Below are 17,244 nucleotides of genomic sequence, written 5' to 3'. Positions count from 1 at the left end.
ACATTCACCGCATTCATGCCCAGGTCCCTCACAGCCGCACCCAGGCACAACCCACCCTCCTCCAGGCAGGGGAGCAGAGAGCACAGAGCAGGTGCACTGGCCAGCTTGCAGGAGGGGAGCCGCACTCACCCCCAGGCACCACGCAGCCGCAGCAAGGCACAACCCACCCTCCTCCGGGCGGGGAATGGAGAGCCCCCAGGTCCCGTGAGTAAAAATAAATGTGTATACCCTGCAGACATGTATACCCCACGGTGGGTGGGGGGGGGGGTTGTAAAAACATGTATAACCCACGGGTTATATACTCTGATTTACGGTAATTACACTGACCTAATCCCCAGCGTAAGCAGTTGTAAGTCAATGGAAGAATGCTTGTACTGTCCAATCTTCTCCATCTCTGGAAAGTGGATTAACTACAGTGATGAAAGAAGCTGCAACTATGCTGCTGTGGCATTGTAGAGGCGACATAGGCTGAATGGCCTGGCCTTCAAGGGTATGTCTGAACTACAGGACAAAGACGAAGTAAGATACACAACTTGAGCTATATTAATTATATAACTGAAGTCGAAGTAGCCTACCTCAGCTTTTGGCTTCCTACACTACAGGAAGTCAAAGGAAGAACACTCTTCCTCTGACTTCCCTTACTCCTGGACGGTTACCAGCATTGACCAGAGTGCCCCTCTCACTTCGAATTAGCTCTCTTAACTAGACCACTAATTCAAACCCTGGAAGATGGACAGTGGCAGCTTCGATCTTCCTCTGTAGTGTAGACATATCCCCAACAGTGATAAGCATCATCTGCTCCCACTGAGTTTGGGTTTTGTTTTTTGCTGGCGGCAAATTGTGTTCAGAAAAATGAAATTGGGCTGAAAATATGTACTATAGTTTTCTATTGGCAAAACAAAAAACACAATTTGTGAAGAAATTTAGGGTTTGTGGAACTATTCAGGAACAGTTGTTCCCAGAATAACTTCACCTGTGATCACTTATGATAGAATCAGAGTGGAGTCATTCAGGAACAGCTGTATGTGTACACATGTGGGGGGAGTATTTATCACTCCCTACCTTAATCTGATTTAACTGTCACATGTAGACAAGCCCTGCAGGTTAGTACTCCCATCAGCTTTAACCAAGTCTGTGACGAGTTTCAGCGTAACAGTAATGGCAGAGACAAATGTTTATGGATAAGTTTAACAGAGACTGTCTGATAGCCCTATTGGGCCACATCTACCTCGGGGACATACATAGTTGTGATTTAAGCTTTCCTGCACTTTGCTGTCACTTAAAGATTTGTCCCATAACAGTAGCACTTCCACTGCCAGCACAGTCATTGTCATAGACAGAAAAAATAAAAAGGTCCTTTCTTTGCAGGAGTTCTCATTAAACCTGTCCATTTTTCCATCCAAACATCTAAAAATTCAATATTGTTTGTCCAGCTCTACACATGGGCTTCCTCTGAGTAGGAGGCAAATGTACTTTATGTACTTTTATCATCCATTGTGCCTCAAAATTTGTTTGTTGTTTTGTTCTCTCCAGGCAAAGGCAAAAACTGATCCAGAATATATCCTCTCCGTTCTACCACACAAGAGAAGAAACAAATGACTATTCAAGGTTATCTAAATTTCTGATTGGCGAAGCCTTGTGCACTTATCTTATCAGCTGCAACTCTCCTTTTGTGATTTATTTTGTCCCTATTATGTAAAACCCATTGCTTGAACACAGCAGGTTTTGTAGACAGTATTTTTCTATGGCATATGGGTTAGCACCCTAAGGGTTCTTTGACGTGTCCAAAGCACTCACTGTTAACAACCAGCATTGCTGATAGCCAGGGGCGGCCCATGAGTATAAGCCGACTCAGCAGTCGCCTAGGGCGCTGCCTTCAACATGGCACCCAGGGCACCCAATGATGACATCACGCCATTGACGGCCGTGCAGGCAGGGGCACCGATCGCGCATTCCGCCTGGGGTGCCAGTTGCCGCAGCCTGCCTCAGGCATCCCCTGCTGATAGCTAGAAAAGCCTGTGAAAATTCTTCCCCTGTTGCACAGGCAAAAGTGAACAAAGACCCACCTATGTCAATAGTGCGAGACCCACAGGGCTTCTTGCTGAAGAGATGTCACATTCAAGAGTTGCTCATAAACAAACTTCTTGAGCTGGCAGTTGCACCCTACTCAAAACCATTTGATCATCTGGTGGGTTAGAGGGGTGGAAATCTGGGCACATCAGAGACCATATCTGTCAGGGCATGATTCCCAGCTTATAATGCTGAAATAGAATTCAGTCTTGAGCTTCCTGGATGAGATTTAAGACACTGAAAACCTTTCCCTATGGTTTCTCTAAGTCATTTGTTGTCCCTATATAATGAAGCAGAATGGAGGCTAAGGGACTGCAGGTTATTCTCAAGGCCTCCACTCCATCCTTTTTTTCACTTCAAAACTACTCCTTGGTGTTGCTTCCGCCTTCTCCATGAAGATGAAACATTACAGAAACTACAGGCCATGAGGGGTGATGTGCAAAGTGATGGACGTTCACGCCAGGAAAAAGTGCAAGGAAGTCTGAGTGTTTATAAGTTCCTGACACAGGGCTGGTGATAGAAATGTAGCCGTGTTAGTCTGGGGTAGTTGAAGCAAAATGCAGGACAATGTAGCACTTTAAAGACTAACAAGATGGTTTATTAGATGATGAGCTTTCGTGGGCCAGACCCACTTTTGATCTGAGGAAGTGGGTCTGGCCCACGAAAGCTCATCATCTAATAAACCATCTTGTTAGTCTTTAAAGTGCTACATTGTCCTGCATTTTGCTTTGACACAGGGCTGGAAGAGATAAAAGAAGCAGGAAAAGCAAGAGACATTTGTAAGAATATTTATATATCCAGATGCTGACTGGCACCCTAACTTAAATGTGTATGCTTGAAAACTTAGTAGCATGTGGTTAAAGGGATAGCATTTTTTCTGCGCAGTTCTCATTCTGCAATCTTGCTGTCCATCTGTAGCCTTACATGGTCATCATCAGGGTAATATCCAAACCATTACTCACATGAGTAATCTCTTATTGACTCAGAGAGACTGTGTACTATTCCACATAGAATCATAGAGCTGAAAGAGACCTCAGGAGGTCATCAAGTCCGCCCCCTACCCAAGGCAGGACCAATCCCAACTAAATCAACCCAGCCAGGGCTTTGTCAAGCCAAGACTTAAAAACCTCTAGGGATGGAGATTCCATCACCTTCCTAGGTAACCCATTCCAGTGCTTCACCACCCTCCTAGTGAAAATAGTTTTTCCTAATATGCAACCTAGACTTTCCCCACTGTAATTTGAGACCGTTGATCTTTGTTCTGCCATCCCGTCACTACTGTGAACAGCCTTTCTCCATCCTTTTTGGAACCTCCCTTCAGGAAGTCGAAGGCTGCTATCAAATCCCCCCTCACTCTTCTCTTCTGCAGACTAAACAAATCCAAATCCCTCAGCCTCTCTTCATAGGTCATGTGCTCCAGCACCCTAATAATTTTGGTCACCCTCCGCTGGACCTTCTCCAAAGCATCCTCATATTATCTATAGTGGGCGGCCAAACTGGATGCAGTACTCCAGATGTGACCTCACCAGAGCCGAATAAAGGGGAATAATCACTTCTCTAGATCTGCTGGCAATGCTCCTCTTAATGCAACCTAATATGCCATTAGCCTCCTTGGCTACTAGGACACACTGTTGATTCATATCCAGCTTCTCATCCACTGTAATCCGCAGGTCCTTTTCTGCAGAACTGCTACTTAGCTAGTTGGTCCCCAGCCTGTAACCATGCTTGGGATTCTTCCTTCCCAAGTGCAGAACTCTGCACTTGTCCTTATTGAACCTCATCAGATTTCTTTTGTCCCAATGCTCTAATCTTTCTAGGTCAATCTGGACCCTATCCCTGCCCTCCAGCTTATCTACTTCTCCCCCTAGATTAGTGTCATCTGCAAACTTGCTGAGGGTGCAATCCATCCCCTCATCCAGGTCATTAATAAAGATGTTGAACAAAACCGGCCCTAGAACTGTTCCTTGGGGCACTCCGCTAGAAACTGACCGCCACCTGACATCAAGCCGATGGTCATTACCCATTGGGCCCAACAGTTTAGCCAGCTTTCTATCCATCTTACAGTCCATTTATCCAATCCATACTTCCTTAACTTGCTGGCAAGAATATTGTGAGAGACAATATCAAAAGCTGGATAAGGGTTGCAGAACAGGAGCCTATCTAGAAAATTCTTTAAGTTTAATATTATCACACATCAAACTTCTAATGGTAATAGTCCATTACATGCCCCTAATAGGTGTAAGTGCCCACACATGTGCCCCTCTCCACCCCAAAAATCCCCCCAGAAGTAATATTCTCAGAAAAGTTGTGCTCCTGAACAAAGTGAGGTAGTGCTACTGGAATCTACACAGAGAAGTGACCTTATCTTATGTCTTCTGGGGATTTTGTCTTCTATTCTTTTTTCTCACATCATTGGGTTTTGCCTGGGATCTTATACCCACTTGCCCGTGGTGATGACACACTGATAAAATTCATTGACTAGATTCCAAAGTGTCACTCTTGTTCACAGCAAATGATCAAAAAAGCACTGACTCTGTTACAGGAGACCAGATGACTAACAATTTATTCTAAGTGACAAATTGAGATTCAATCATTTCACAGATTGGGTGGTTGGTTTTTTGGTGGTTTTGTGAAAATGGGCATTTTCACTGAACTGCTTATCTTCTTTTGGTCTAGAAGAAATTATTTTAAACAGGATGTACCAGCAAACCAAAATCGAAGTGTAGTCATTATTTCTTCATAGAAAGACAAAGCTATAAACAGATAAAGTTCACAATAACTGGAATTGCCCCTTGTGCTTTTCATGCACTAGTGTAATTTAGGATTTCCATTCTAGTTTACTGTAAACAGAATCTCACTGTGAGTTCCCACTAGCCAAGTCTTCAATCAGGAAACTTTGCTCTAAAACTGTCATTGGTTCTATTTCACTTTTATTCAAAACAGTTTTAGGATACTAACCCTGCAGCAGGTCTTTCACAATCATGAGCCTCTATTACTAGATCTAAAGGACTGAGACCCAAACACTCAGATGTATTTAGCCACCTAAATCCCAAATAATTAAATGAGTGTTAGGGAGCTAGAGGTTCTGGCAGCTGTAGTAGATTTATTACTCTGTGGCAAATCAAGCACTAGAAGGACAAAGAACTGCATTCTCCAAGTGTAGGTTGCATTAGCACTGTTGAACACTGTGGTGCAAACAAGGCACCAGAAGCTTCTAGAATTGTCACCTTCATGGTTCAAGGTGTAATTAGCACCAAAAACATTCCCTGAAATGGGTCGAACCAATCCCCATCCATCCCACACACTATTGCCAACTATGAGCACCCAAAAATAATGAGTCAAACTCCCACAAACCCGTCAATAAAAATTGCACATTAGACTCTCATGATGTTTAAGCCTTTAAAAGAATAGATTCTTTTCATTTACCTGTGATTTTTAATAACTTTAGGGGTCACATTTTCATTTGCAATTCTCTGTTGATATGAAAAGAAAATGCACCCTTTTTAATGAAAGCTGAGAGTCTCAAGTAACTGAGACATTCCAAAAACACACACACACTATATACAGAACAGGGGGATGGGTGCAGTCCCAGGCAAGCTCCGACTCCCGGGGATAGCAGGACATCCTGAACATGGCCTGTGTGCAAGCACATCGGCACTGATGGTGCAGAGAACTGTCATCCTTGCCTTGCAAAGGGGGGCTGGGCTGCACCCACTGTGTCCCCAGGGATAACTGACCACCTCTCTTGTTTCTCCACAGCCGCACCAGCTGTGAGTGCAGGGCACACCACCCCGCCTGGGACAGCCTCCTGCACCCGGGCACTCCGCAGGCTGACCCATAACCAGGAGGAGTACCAGCTGCAGCAACTGGGGATACTGTGAGGCCTGCATGGTACCCTGGACTACTGGGTGCAGGAAGACCTGCAGCTCCAGTGGGAGATCTGGCCAGAGCAGCTTGCCCAGGGCCGTGCCATCTGCGAGTACCTGCAGACCCTGGTGCAGAGATTGCTTCCTTCTTCTGCTCCAGCCTCTGCTGCCTCATAGAATCAAAGAACCACAGAGCTGAAAGAGACCTCAGAAGGTCATCAAGTCCCTGCTCTAGGCAGGACCAATCTCAACTAAATCAACCCAGCCAGGGCTTTGTCAAGCTGAGACTTAAACACCTCTAGGGATGGAGACTTCACTACTTCCCTAGGTAACCCATTCCTGTGCTTCATCACTCTCCTAGTGAAATAGTTTTTCCTAATATCCAACCTGGACCTCTCCCATCACAACTTGAGACCATTGCTCCTTGTTCTGCCATCTGTCACTACTGAGAACAGCCTTTCTCCATCCTCTTTGGAACCTCCCTTCAGGAAGTTGAAGGCTGCTATCAAATCCCCCCTCACTCTTCGCTTCTGCAGACTAAACAGACCCAACTCCCTCAGCCTCTCCTCATAGGTCATATACTCCAGCCCCCTAATCATTTTAGGGGGCATCTAAAGCAGGTGAGGAGGCATCTAAAGTGGGCCTTCAGCCGGCCAAAGGAACTCTCCACTATGATGCAGGCCCATTAAATGCCTGTTGGGAAGGGTTGAGATGTCCCGTGTAGGGTTTCATGAGCCAGAGTTGTAGGGGATAGGCCTCATCCCTCCCCCCCCCCCCCCCAGGCAAACAGGCATGTCCACATCTCCAACCCTGATGTGGCGGTCTGGGAAGAAAGTCCCAGTATGCACCCTCTGGCACATGGAGGAGTTGCAGTAGATGTGTGCATTGTGAGCTCTGCCGGACCAGCCCACATTGATGTCCACAAAGTGGCCCCGGTGGTCAGACACAGCCTGCAGGATGACGGAAAAGTATCCCTTCTGGCTGATATAGAGGGAGTCCTGGTGTTCCGGGGCATGGATGGGGATGTGTGTCCTGTCGATAGCCCCCCTCCCACATAGTTGGGGATGCTCAAGGTGCCAAAGCCCTCGATGACCGTGTCGACATCAGCAAGGTGGATGACTCTGCAGAGAAGCACTCTGTTGATGGCATTCACCACCTGCAGAGGGACACACAAAACTGAGAGTCACTGGGGTACCAGGGTGGCTGAAAGTGCTCCTTCCCCACCACTGCCCTGTGTTCCCACTCCTCAGGAGCATCCCCTCTCCCCCTGCATCTTTCTGGCCACCGTAGGCAGTCTGTAGTGCGGGTGGGACAGAACAACACCCCCCCCCCGCCCGTGGAGAGGACTTTCAACACCTCCCCCCCTTTTCCCTAGGGCAGCCCATTCCCTCCTTGCACCTCTCCCTCTCCCCCAGGCAAGTGGATCCGCTCCAACAGTGGATCTCCCCACACCAAACTGGTTCCCCATGGATCGCTAGCTATCCAGCATGGAGAGCTTCCAGAGGGCGATAGCCACACGCTTCTGGAGGGGAATGGCGGGCCCCATGTGCAGAGCAGGGGTGAACCACTCACAGAGCTCGTGGAAGGTATCCTTCTTTATCCTGAAGTTCTGGGTCCATTGTTGTTCTCCCCAGAGCTCCAGGATGATGCGGTCCCACCTGTTGGTGCTGGTGTCCAGACGCCAGATGTGGCGGGGCACACTGGTGTCCAGGATCTGCAGCTGCTCCTCCACATACCCCAGGAGGGTCTGGAAGATGGCCCGGGGGTTGGGTTGCTGCAGATCCTGCGAGGCAGCCTGCAGAAAGTGCAGCCAGGCTCACAACAATATGTCCAAAAGAAGCACCAGAGTGCCCAGGGGTGGCTCCACCTCCATGCTGCAGAGTGCTGTGGTTTTCCAAGTGAGGTCAACCAGAGCACACAGAGAAAATAATGATTTGCTGTCCCTCAGAGAGGTAGGCAAGCAAGCAGGGAAACCTGCAAGCAGGCAAGCAAGCAGCTGTCCAGAGGGGTCCCTTTAAGCACAGGCCTCAGATAGCCTCAGCCTCAGGCCACACAAAGTAACTCCTGGCCTGATGTCGGGCCAGAACCAGTTCTAGCCGGCCCTAAATGCGATTCAGCATGCCAATCAGTGTGGATGCACTATTTCGAAATGCATTTTGTGTGTAGACACATTATTTTGAAATAAGATATTTCAAAATAACTATTTCGAAATTAGATATTTTGAAATAACACCATAGTGTAGACATACCTGCTATTAGGGAAGCCTGCCTTAGACTAATTTTGAGGCTTCCCTGCAGTGTAGATGTGCTATTTTGAAATAAGCTATTTCAGAATAACTATTCCAGAATAGCTTATTCCGAAATAACTGTGCAGTGTAGATGTAGCCTTACTGTGCACCTCCTCCCCCCTTCTGCAGTGGGGAAAAGGGATTAATCAAGGTCTTAGGTCCCTCTGGTCTTGTAGAGTTCAAAGGAAAAACATATTCCTCAATATTCCCTAGCTGATGAAATAGATAATCTATTGCCAGTTTTTATTTAATAAGCTCCCACTAATGGGCTCATATATTTTTCCAGATATCAAGCCTTGGGTCCCTGTCACCCTGCTAAATATTTAATGTTGTTTGTGTGTTCTGGTCAGATTAGGGTCAGGTCACAGACTTCCTGGTCAGAGAACAGGAGAGGTTCAGAGCTGCAATGTACAGCTCCCAGGGGAAATGGGATGAGGGAAGAAAGGAGTTAAGCAGCTGTTAATCTGAGATCTCTGAAATAGAAGCACACTATCCTGGTACATTCTGAGGTTATGTTTATACTTGCAGAGATTTTTCCACTGTCTGGTTCACTGGTGATAGGGAACCAGTAAAAGAAAAGTGCTGTTTTGTGTATCACTTACTTCCACAGCATCAGAGAGTGTTCACATTTGCACCAATTCCAGCTCTGATCTCTTGGGAAGGAGAGAAGAGCTTGTGATCACAAAGCATTCTATAGTCTTGCATAGTTCCCTCTCCCCAACCTGTAGCTCAGCATTGTTTCAAGCAGAGGATCCTTTGCTCAATGGAACAGTCTGAGCAATTGCTAAGAAAATGGGAAGGGAAGTTTCAAAGTGTCAGAGCTTTACAGGGGGAGGGGTGAATTTCTGTTTACATATCATCAGAGGTACTGGCTAGAATGGTCACCCAGACACTTTCAACAGCCTGTGAAGGCTAAAATCTTTGTAAACAGTTGGAACATGTCTCCACTTGCACATCACTGCAAAAGCATCACTGGTAAGCGCTGTACACCTCTCATGGAGGTGGTTTTCTTTTTGCAGTGAAATTTCTGAGGTTCATTGCAAAAAGTAATTCACAAGTGTATACGCTCCCATGGTTTTTGCATAAAAATGGGACTTTTTCTGCTTTAAATGGCAAGTGTAGACATGCCCATACTTTCTCCATTTTTCAATCCCTCCTACCTTGCAGACTCATATCATTTACTAATTATTAAAGGCCCACACAAAGAGAACATGAAATATCCAGCTGCTATAGAAAATTACCTGACGGACTTGTGCAAAGGAAGTGCTTCCATACAAGTATAATCAGACATTTGACTAACACGCTGTTGAAATATACTGAAGACAGAGAAGATATTTGAAGTTTTAAAGGTGGGATGGGTGATCTTAAAAAGGTTTATGGTCGAGCTGAGTTAAATTGCTTGGATTTTTGGTTTCAGTTGGAAAGAACAACTCACGGAGAGTGCCTACGCTGCAGTGTAAGCCCAGAGTTAGGAGAACTCAAGTGAGCAGACCCTGAGTTTGTTAACGTAGGGCCTGAACATCTACATTCATTTGTAACCCAGGTTAGGAATTGTTGATCCCAAGGCCTCAACATGGGGCTTTGGCATTTACGCAGTACAGGCAGTCCCCGGGTTACATGGATCCGACTTACATCAGATCCCTACTTACAAACGGGGTGAGGCAACCCCGCACTAGCTGCTTCCCCCCCAGCAGACCAGGGAGACGCGAAGCTAGCGCCCCCCTCCCCCAGCAAACCAGGGATATGTGGAGCAGCTTTTCTCAGCAGACACCTCAGCTTGAGAATAAAGGACTGAGGGAAGTGAGGTGTGGGAGAATAAAACTGAGCTCTGGAGAAATGTTTGGCTAGAGTTTCCCCTACAATATGTACCAGTTCCGACTTACATACAAATTCAATTTAAGAACAAACCTACAGTCCCTATCTTGTACGTAACCCGGGGACTGCCTGTATTATGTGAACCTGAGTTGAACCACTCATAATACCCTGGCTCCTCTAGTCCTTTATCCATTGTGCATTGGGGAAAACATGACTGTCCAGAGAACAAAGAAAATTAGCCCTTGAGATTGTGGAATACTTTTGGTGGACTCCCAGAGCAAGAGTCTAACGGTAATACATCCACACTGCAACCCAATAGGGCTTGATCTAGCTCTTAGTTTGCCTCAGGTTCAGACTCTTCATCCTGTGGAGTCTTGCAGTCCTCAGTCAAACCTCTGGGCAAGTGTGACTTATGTGTAGATGCAAGGGGGGTTTGATATGAGCCTGATTTCAAGCTAGGAACTTACACTGCAGTGTAAACTCTCAAAGGATCATGCTAATCTTGAAGCATATTTCAGTTTTCCTAAAGAACTTTCAGCTCATCCCCAGACAATACATCATCTCCCCCAAGAGACCCTAGCCCCTCTATCATAAACTTTTAGGCCAAATAATGCCCCACAAATGGAGATTTATTTAGGCTCAATGCATTGTAGAGTATCTCTCAGCCCTAGATTAAAAGGCAGATCCAAGATCCAGCAGGTGTGTGCAGTATAGGGAGAAGAAATGGTATATTTGCTGCCCAGAACCCCCAGAAGATACTGGAGAGCAGAATAAATGTACTCAACCACATATGTCATCCCAACAGAGGCCAGATGGTGAGGGATGGGAAACAGCTTACTGCCACTTGAAGAGCAGATTCAGGGGACAGGACCATTCAGCACCCTGAAGATTCCAGAGGCTGATGTGTGAAGTATTTAACAGTTTTCCTGTTAAATATTTCAATAACTAGTGTGCTCAGTTAGCTCAAGTTTGTTGTGGGGAGGAGGCTTATGAAGATGGATGGGATGATGAAAAGTGTCAGGTTTGGTATTTCAGATCAATATGAAATTCTAGGTGGAAAACTTCAGTGGATAGTAACTCTGGCAACCCAAACCTGTTTTGCAAAATCATGTGTCCTGAAAACTCAGGAGTGTCACAGTCTTCAAGGCTGAAAGGAGTCAGTCTGCAGACAGAATCCAAGTTTGTATCCAAATACTTGGGTCTGGAAATTGGTCTGGAAGTCCCAGTGCACAATTTCCATGTCTAGGTTCTAGCAAATATTATCAAGAGAAAACCCTTCCTCTGCCTCTCCCCAAAGTGCCCTATGTCCTTTTGCAATCTGGGCAAAACCAGAAAATAGAGAGTGGCATGAAAGTGGTGAGGGAGAAGTTCGTGAGCATTTACAAGCCTCAGAAATTTCAGCTGTGGGTTGTTTGAATTGGTTTTTAAAAAACAAAAACAAAAATTGACTCTTTCCATCTCTAGTTTTCATACTGATAGTCCTTTTTAGAAAATAGTCCCTTCCCACCTCCCCAAATACAGTGAGAATTTAAAAGGCACAGGAAAAGGGAATATCAGTAATGGCTTCTTCCTCCTTGTTTCCCAGGCGTCACTTGTTTACATTTTTTGAAGTCCAAATGTATCTCCTACTTTGACCTACTGAGGACAAATCATTTACAATCCTTGTGACCCTTCTGAGAAAAATGAAGCCACGTTAAACTACAAGCAATCCCCATGAGGTGATCGCAATATTTATACTGGTTGATTTCATTGACCTCAATGGGCATTTTGTCAAAGGTACATTCATTAGTTACATTTTGCATCATTTAGGTCAACATGAACATGCAGGTCAAAATAAAGCCTTGAGAACATTATTCTTCATGCACTGTCTGCTTTTCTCTTCAGGAACTGCAGCTCAACCCAGTGTGTGTGTTTGTGTGTGGGAGAGGGGAAATCTAAGCCTAAGATATAATTCAGAAATGTGCAGTGCCAGTAATGTAACACTCTCAGAAAAGTTGAACCCATCACTACTTTGAACATACCAAGCAAGTGCTTGTTAGTCTCTATCAAACTAATGATATATTATAAGTGAGCAATCTTACTGAGATTTTTAGATAAATTCTGTTAAATGGTGGCACTTACGATAGATTACTGGTAAATTATCACTGCTACATAAATCAATCTTGCTTCATTTTTCATGCTAGTTGGTAAAAATCACTGGGAAATGTAAGGAAGCATGCATCTGAAGCTGAAATGTCTTTTCTCAGAAGTTAAGCTTATAACCATTGCCTAATATATTACTTGGGTAAACCAAATATTCTATTTAGTTAGGGTCATTCCTGCAATGCATGTGGCTATCATCTCCATAATATCATCCAGAAGCTGTGGAAATTTACCACTGTCAGTCTGAGCCAAAAAGACATGATTTGACATGCAGCAAATTGGTGGCAGAGTGAGGATCAGAACACAGCAGTTCCTTCCTCCTGAGTGTGAGTGCACTGAGTGACTATCAAACCATGTAGCACATTTGGATGAAATGGCAACCTTTTCAGTTCCCAAGAAGATATATGGCTCTTTGCTGAGTCTGATTAGTGGTTCAGAGGAAACAAAGGGGGCACAGGAATTGGTAGGGGCATGGGAAATTGTATGGGGAGACAAGATGGAATTTAGTTACGGGGAAATGAGAGAGGAAATATTGATGGTCAACAGGTAAAAGGAGAGAAATAGAAAATGCAGGAATGGTGGGGGTTTTTTGTTTGTTTTTTGTTTTTTGTTTTTGTTTTTTGTTTTTGTGGGAGTCCAAAAGAGAAGGCTCAGTTCAGAATCCTTTTCGGAAATGTTGGATCCATTGAAGCAAATGGCAGGCGTCCCTTTGGTTTCAGTAAGAGCAGAATGTCATTCTTGTTATTTAACAGCAGATGGGTTGGAATGGACAAGAGTGTGAAGTAGATGCCAGACATTTAAATTCATGAATCATAAATTCAGAAATCTAAATCTGTCTCCAGGGGCAGTTCTTCATTATCCCATTCATTATTTTATATGCTTTAATCATGTACTTTCTTCTTCATCTTTTTCTTAAAGTTAAGTCACAGTCTTTTGAGTCTTCCTTTATGTGACTTTTTCCAGATTCTGGATTATTCTTTTTTCCCTTCTCTGAAACCCCTCTAATTCTGCAACAGCCTTTTCTCGATGAGATCATCATCATCATCATCATCATCAACAACCATGGGCTCAGCACCCGTTGCTGTCTGATGCCTCCCTCACTATTTCCTTCCATCTTTCCCTGTCCAGTGTGGAGTGGCTTAGTTTCTGTGGATGACAAGTACCATACACGGTATTCCAGATAAGACCATTTCATTGTTTTGTACGGAAAGAAATATAAATGACAAATATACATTTGTATAGACTACATAACTCAGCGACAGATTACTACCATGTACTACAATGTACACACTGTATCAGGGGTACCCGAGGCTGTGAGGCCCCTTTGCTGCCACTTGTCCTTAGCATGAGGAAATCTTTCCTGTGCCACCAAGCACTACCTATAGCTGGGGTGGGCAATAATTTTTGAAGTGGGACTGCTGCACAAATTTCAGAAGTGGTTGTGGGCCTCCCCAGAAGGGTGGGGCCTCGAGCAGAAAGGGCATGGCCAGGAGCTGCAAGCCCTGTCAACTATTATATAGGATGAACCTCCCTGGTCCGGCACCTTTGGGACCTGACTGGTCCCAGACCAGAGAATTTGCTGGACCAAGGGAGGTCAATGCACCCAGGTCTCCACATTTCCTCCAGGCCACCCACTGCTGCCTGGGGCTCTGCTCTCCCCATGGGCTCTGCTAACCCCTTGCCCTCCCACAGTTGTTCTGTCACTCAGGGCTCCACTTTTTCCCCCACAGCTCTACTGCCACATGGGAGGGCTCCGTGCTCTGCCCAGTGACCCCACTGCTGACAGGGCTCTCTCCAGTTGTCCCACTCCCAGAGCTCCGTGCTCCGTACAACAGCCCCGCTGTCACCAGGGACTCTCCCCAGCAGTTCTATGCTCTACCCTGCTGCCACCAAGGACTCTCCCCAGAAGCCCCACTGCAGCCCCGGAATCATGCACTCTGCCTGCCCTACTCTGGCAATGCTTCTGGTCCCTCAGATCACCCCAACAATGCCATGAACCAAGTCACTCTGCAGCTTACTAATTCATGAAAGATACAGCCTTGAAGCTGGTCTACATTTAAAAGACTACAGTCGCACAACTGCACCACTATCGCACTTCAATGTAGACCAGTGTTTCTCAAAGCAGTCCGAGAAACCACTCTGAGAAACCTCTTAACTGACTGCACCGGTTTGTTTACTTACCGGTACCGTGGCCATGGAGCCTCATGGCTCCTATTGGCTCCATTTCACCGTTTGCAGCCAAGGAGAGCCGTGAAAACTAGCCCACACCACCACTTCCCATGACTCCCCTGGGCTGCAAATGGTGAAATGGAGCAAATCTTTGTGGCCATGGTGCCAGCAAATAAATTAACTGGTGCAGCCAATTAATATGCTTCTCAAAGTGGTTTCGTGGACCACTTTGAGAAACTCTGGTGTAGACACTGCCTATGCTGACAGCATTGGTGGCTGGGCCAACAAAATAATTCTTCTATTGACCTAGCTCTGACTTTTTAAGCTTCAACTGTTGTGCCTGCACCCACACTTCATTGGATGCATTTGACAGCTAGCTGCCTATTTGTGCCCACAAGTTTCATAGGCAATAACGTGCAGACACAAAACTCCCATTCAGAACAGAGTCCTTGGCAAAGGCTTGTATCTTGCACCAAGATGAAATGCTTGCTTTCCCTTTCCCTAGATTATTGATAGCCTTGTATGTGCATGCAAGCACGTGAAGGGAGTTAAAAGCGCCTCCTTGCTCCCATGGGATTCAGCACTGGAGGGGAAGCAGGTTCTCCAAAGCCACCACTTCCCCACCACACTGGTGGGTAGGACAGTGCTAAGAATGGGTGGAACCCTGTCTGCACCCCCAATACTCAAGATTATGTATAGTGTCAGAGATATAAGCCTGTCACTGGGTAAATCTAGACTTAAAAGGTCCAACAGGATAGCTGCAGCACTGCAGCTATGCTCCTGCAGCACTTCAATATAGCTGGAGCCCTGAAAATCCAGAGACACCTGCTTTATACCCACAGGTATCCACAGCTCACTTTGTGGATACAAATTTTGTATTTGCACAGGGCTCTAAATATAGTGACTTGTGACAGCAATGGGAAGGTTCTCCCATCACTGTCATTTATCCACCTCCCTGAGAGGGGATAGCTAGGTTGCAATGAATCCCTCCATTGTCCTAGCATTGTCTACACAAGGAGTCAGGTTGGCAGAATTACATCTCTCGGGAGCTTGGACGTTTCTCACTTCTGAGAGATGTAGCTATGCCATTGTAGTATTCAGCATAGACAAGCCCTCAGCTTGCTTTCTTCCAGAACAGTGAGAAAGATGGGCAGGCAGATTTCAATTCTCCAAATCACATTTTATTTTCCAGCCCGCTCCTGAAGCAGCACAATGACACACTACCCCTTGCTCAGAGCAGATCACACATCAATAATGTAGCCATTAAATAGCTTTTTTGTCAAAATGATAGATCTTTGCACAGAAGTGCACAGAGTGTTCCAAATACTGGGAGGACGCTAACCACCATCCATAAAGGTAATTTCTAATTGTAGGGTGTTGCATGGTAATAGAATGTCCTGCATGTGTACTTTAACCACGATTCTTAAATCCTGTTATAATGAATGCAAGAGAGACATTTCATAAACTCATATCAGGTTTTACTGGAAACTAGGTCATGTTTTTTCCCTGCAAACCATCCCATACAAAATCGTTCTTGGAACTGCTCCTTTATGCTTTTGGGTACCTGTCAGTAATCATAATTTGACTTCTAATCTCATAAAAGAACTTTATGAATACATGGCTTTTTATAGCTCCAGCACAAAAAAAACACTGTAACAATCATAGCAAATTGCAGCTGAGCCAGAACAAGTATTTGTTATAAGTGATTTGCGTTGCTGTTGCTAATAAAGTAACATTTTGTACTAGCACATTACTGAAACCAGTTCAGCTTTACTGATTGTTCTGAGGGCAATTCATTAATATTGCTGTACAGTAAAGAGTGACGTCTTTCAGCATACAGCATAGGAGACAGAGCTGGCTTCTGGGGGGCTATCAGAGCAACAGCCAGTTGCTATCAGTCTTTCTTTGAATGGCCTAGAAATGTAAAGTAAAATCTCAACTTTTTTTTTTAAGGTTAATCTGTTCCCATAACAGGAATGCAAACTGATCACTAGGACTTAAAACTTGTGTCTGATTTTTCCTCAAAGGTCACGAGTAATTTATTTACTTTACAGCCCCCAAGAGTGGCTTTTAGGGTCCATAGAAACATAGCCGTTACCTTGAGAAACTTCATAGTTCCCTTGGAAAACTGACCCTAGTTCCCGAGGCAGGGAGTAGTACCACCCAGGCTGCTACTGATGGCAATAGAGCCCCCATAAGTTGTCCTCTGTTGAGCTATGTCAGCTCATTTAATTGCAACAGTAGTCCCCAAGCTGTGGCCCTTGCCCCCTGGATGAGAGGAGGGGGTTAAAGAAATGTCCGGAGGTGTGTGGGAGGGGCTAGGCAGGAAGGGAGAACCATCCAACCCCAGCCCGCATCTCAGTTCCCCGCTCTAGCCACAGACTCGGCTCCCTTACCTTCATAGATCCTGCGGTCCCGTCTCCCTGTGGCCACAGCCATACTCTTGGCTTTAGCTCGTGGGGAGGAGGGCACAAACAGAGATCAGCAGAGGTACAACCATGAAAAGTTTGGGAACTCCTGGGCTACCAGGAGGGGGCCAGTCAATAGCTTGACAAGCAGCATGGTCTTCTAGAGCACTAATGAATCCCTTGCAATGATACAATAATATTCCCTCTGTGGCCTTTGTCAGGTCACATAGACCAATATTTCCAAATTGAGGGGTCTAAAGTTAGTAACCAAAAAACTCCTGGAAGCAGAGCACCCAAAGGTCCCATTGACCTTTATTTGTGACCATTTCCACTTGTATCTAATGTTTAGATCCACAAAAGGTGGTTAGATGATGCCCAACCCATTTGAAATCAATGAGAGTTAGGCTGCAGATCTGGGCCTAAGTGCCTAAATCTAGATGTGGAAGTTCATGGACCAAGCACAATGCACTAAGCCCTGCTCCTCCTA

This window comes from Pelodiscus sinensis, chromosome 6, assembly GCF_049634645.1.
Source record: "Pelodiscus sinensis isolate JC-2024 chromosome 6, ASM4963464v1, whole genome shotgun sequence".
Taxonomy (NCBI): Eukaryota; Metazoa; Chordata; order Testudines; family Trionychidae; genus Pelodiscus; species Pelodiscus sinensis.
Note: the sequence above shows the minus strand (reverse complement) of the source record.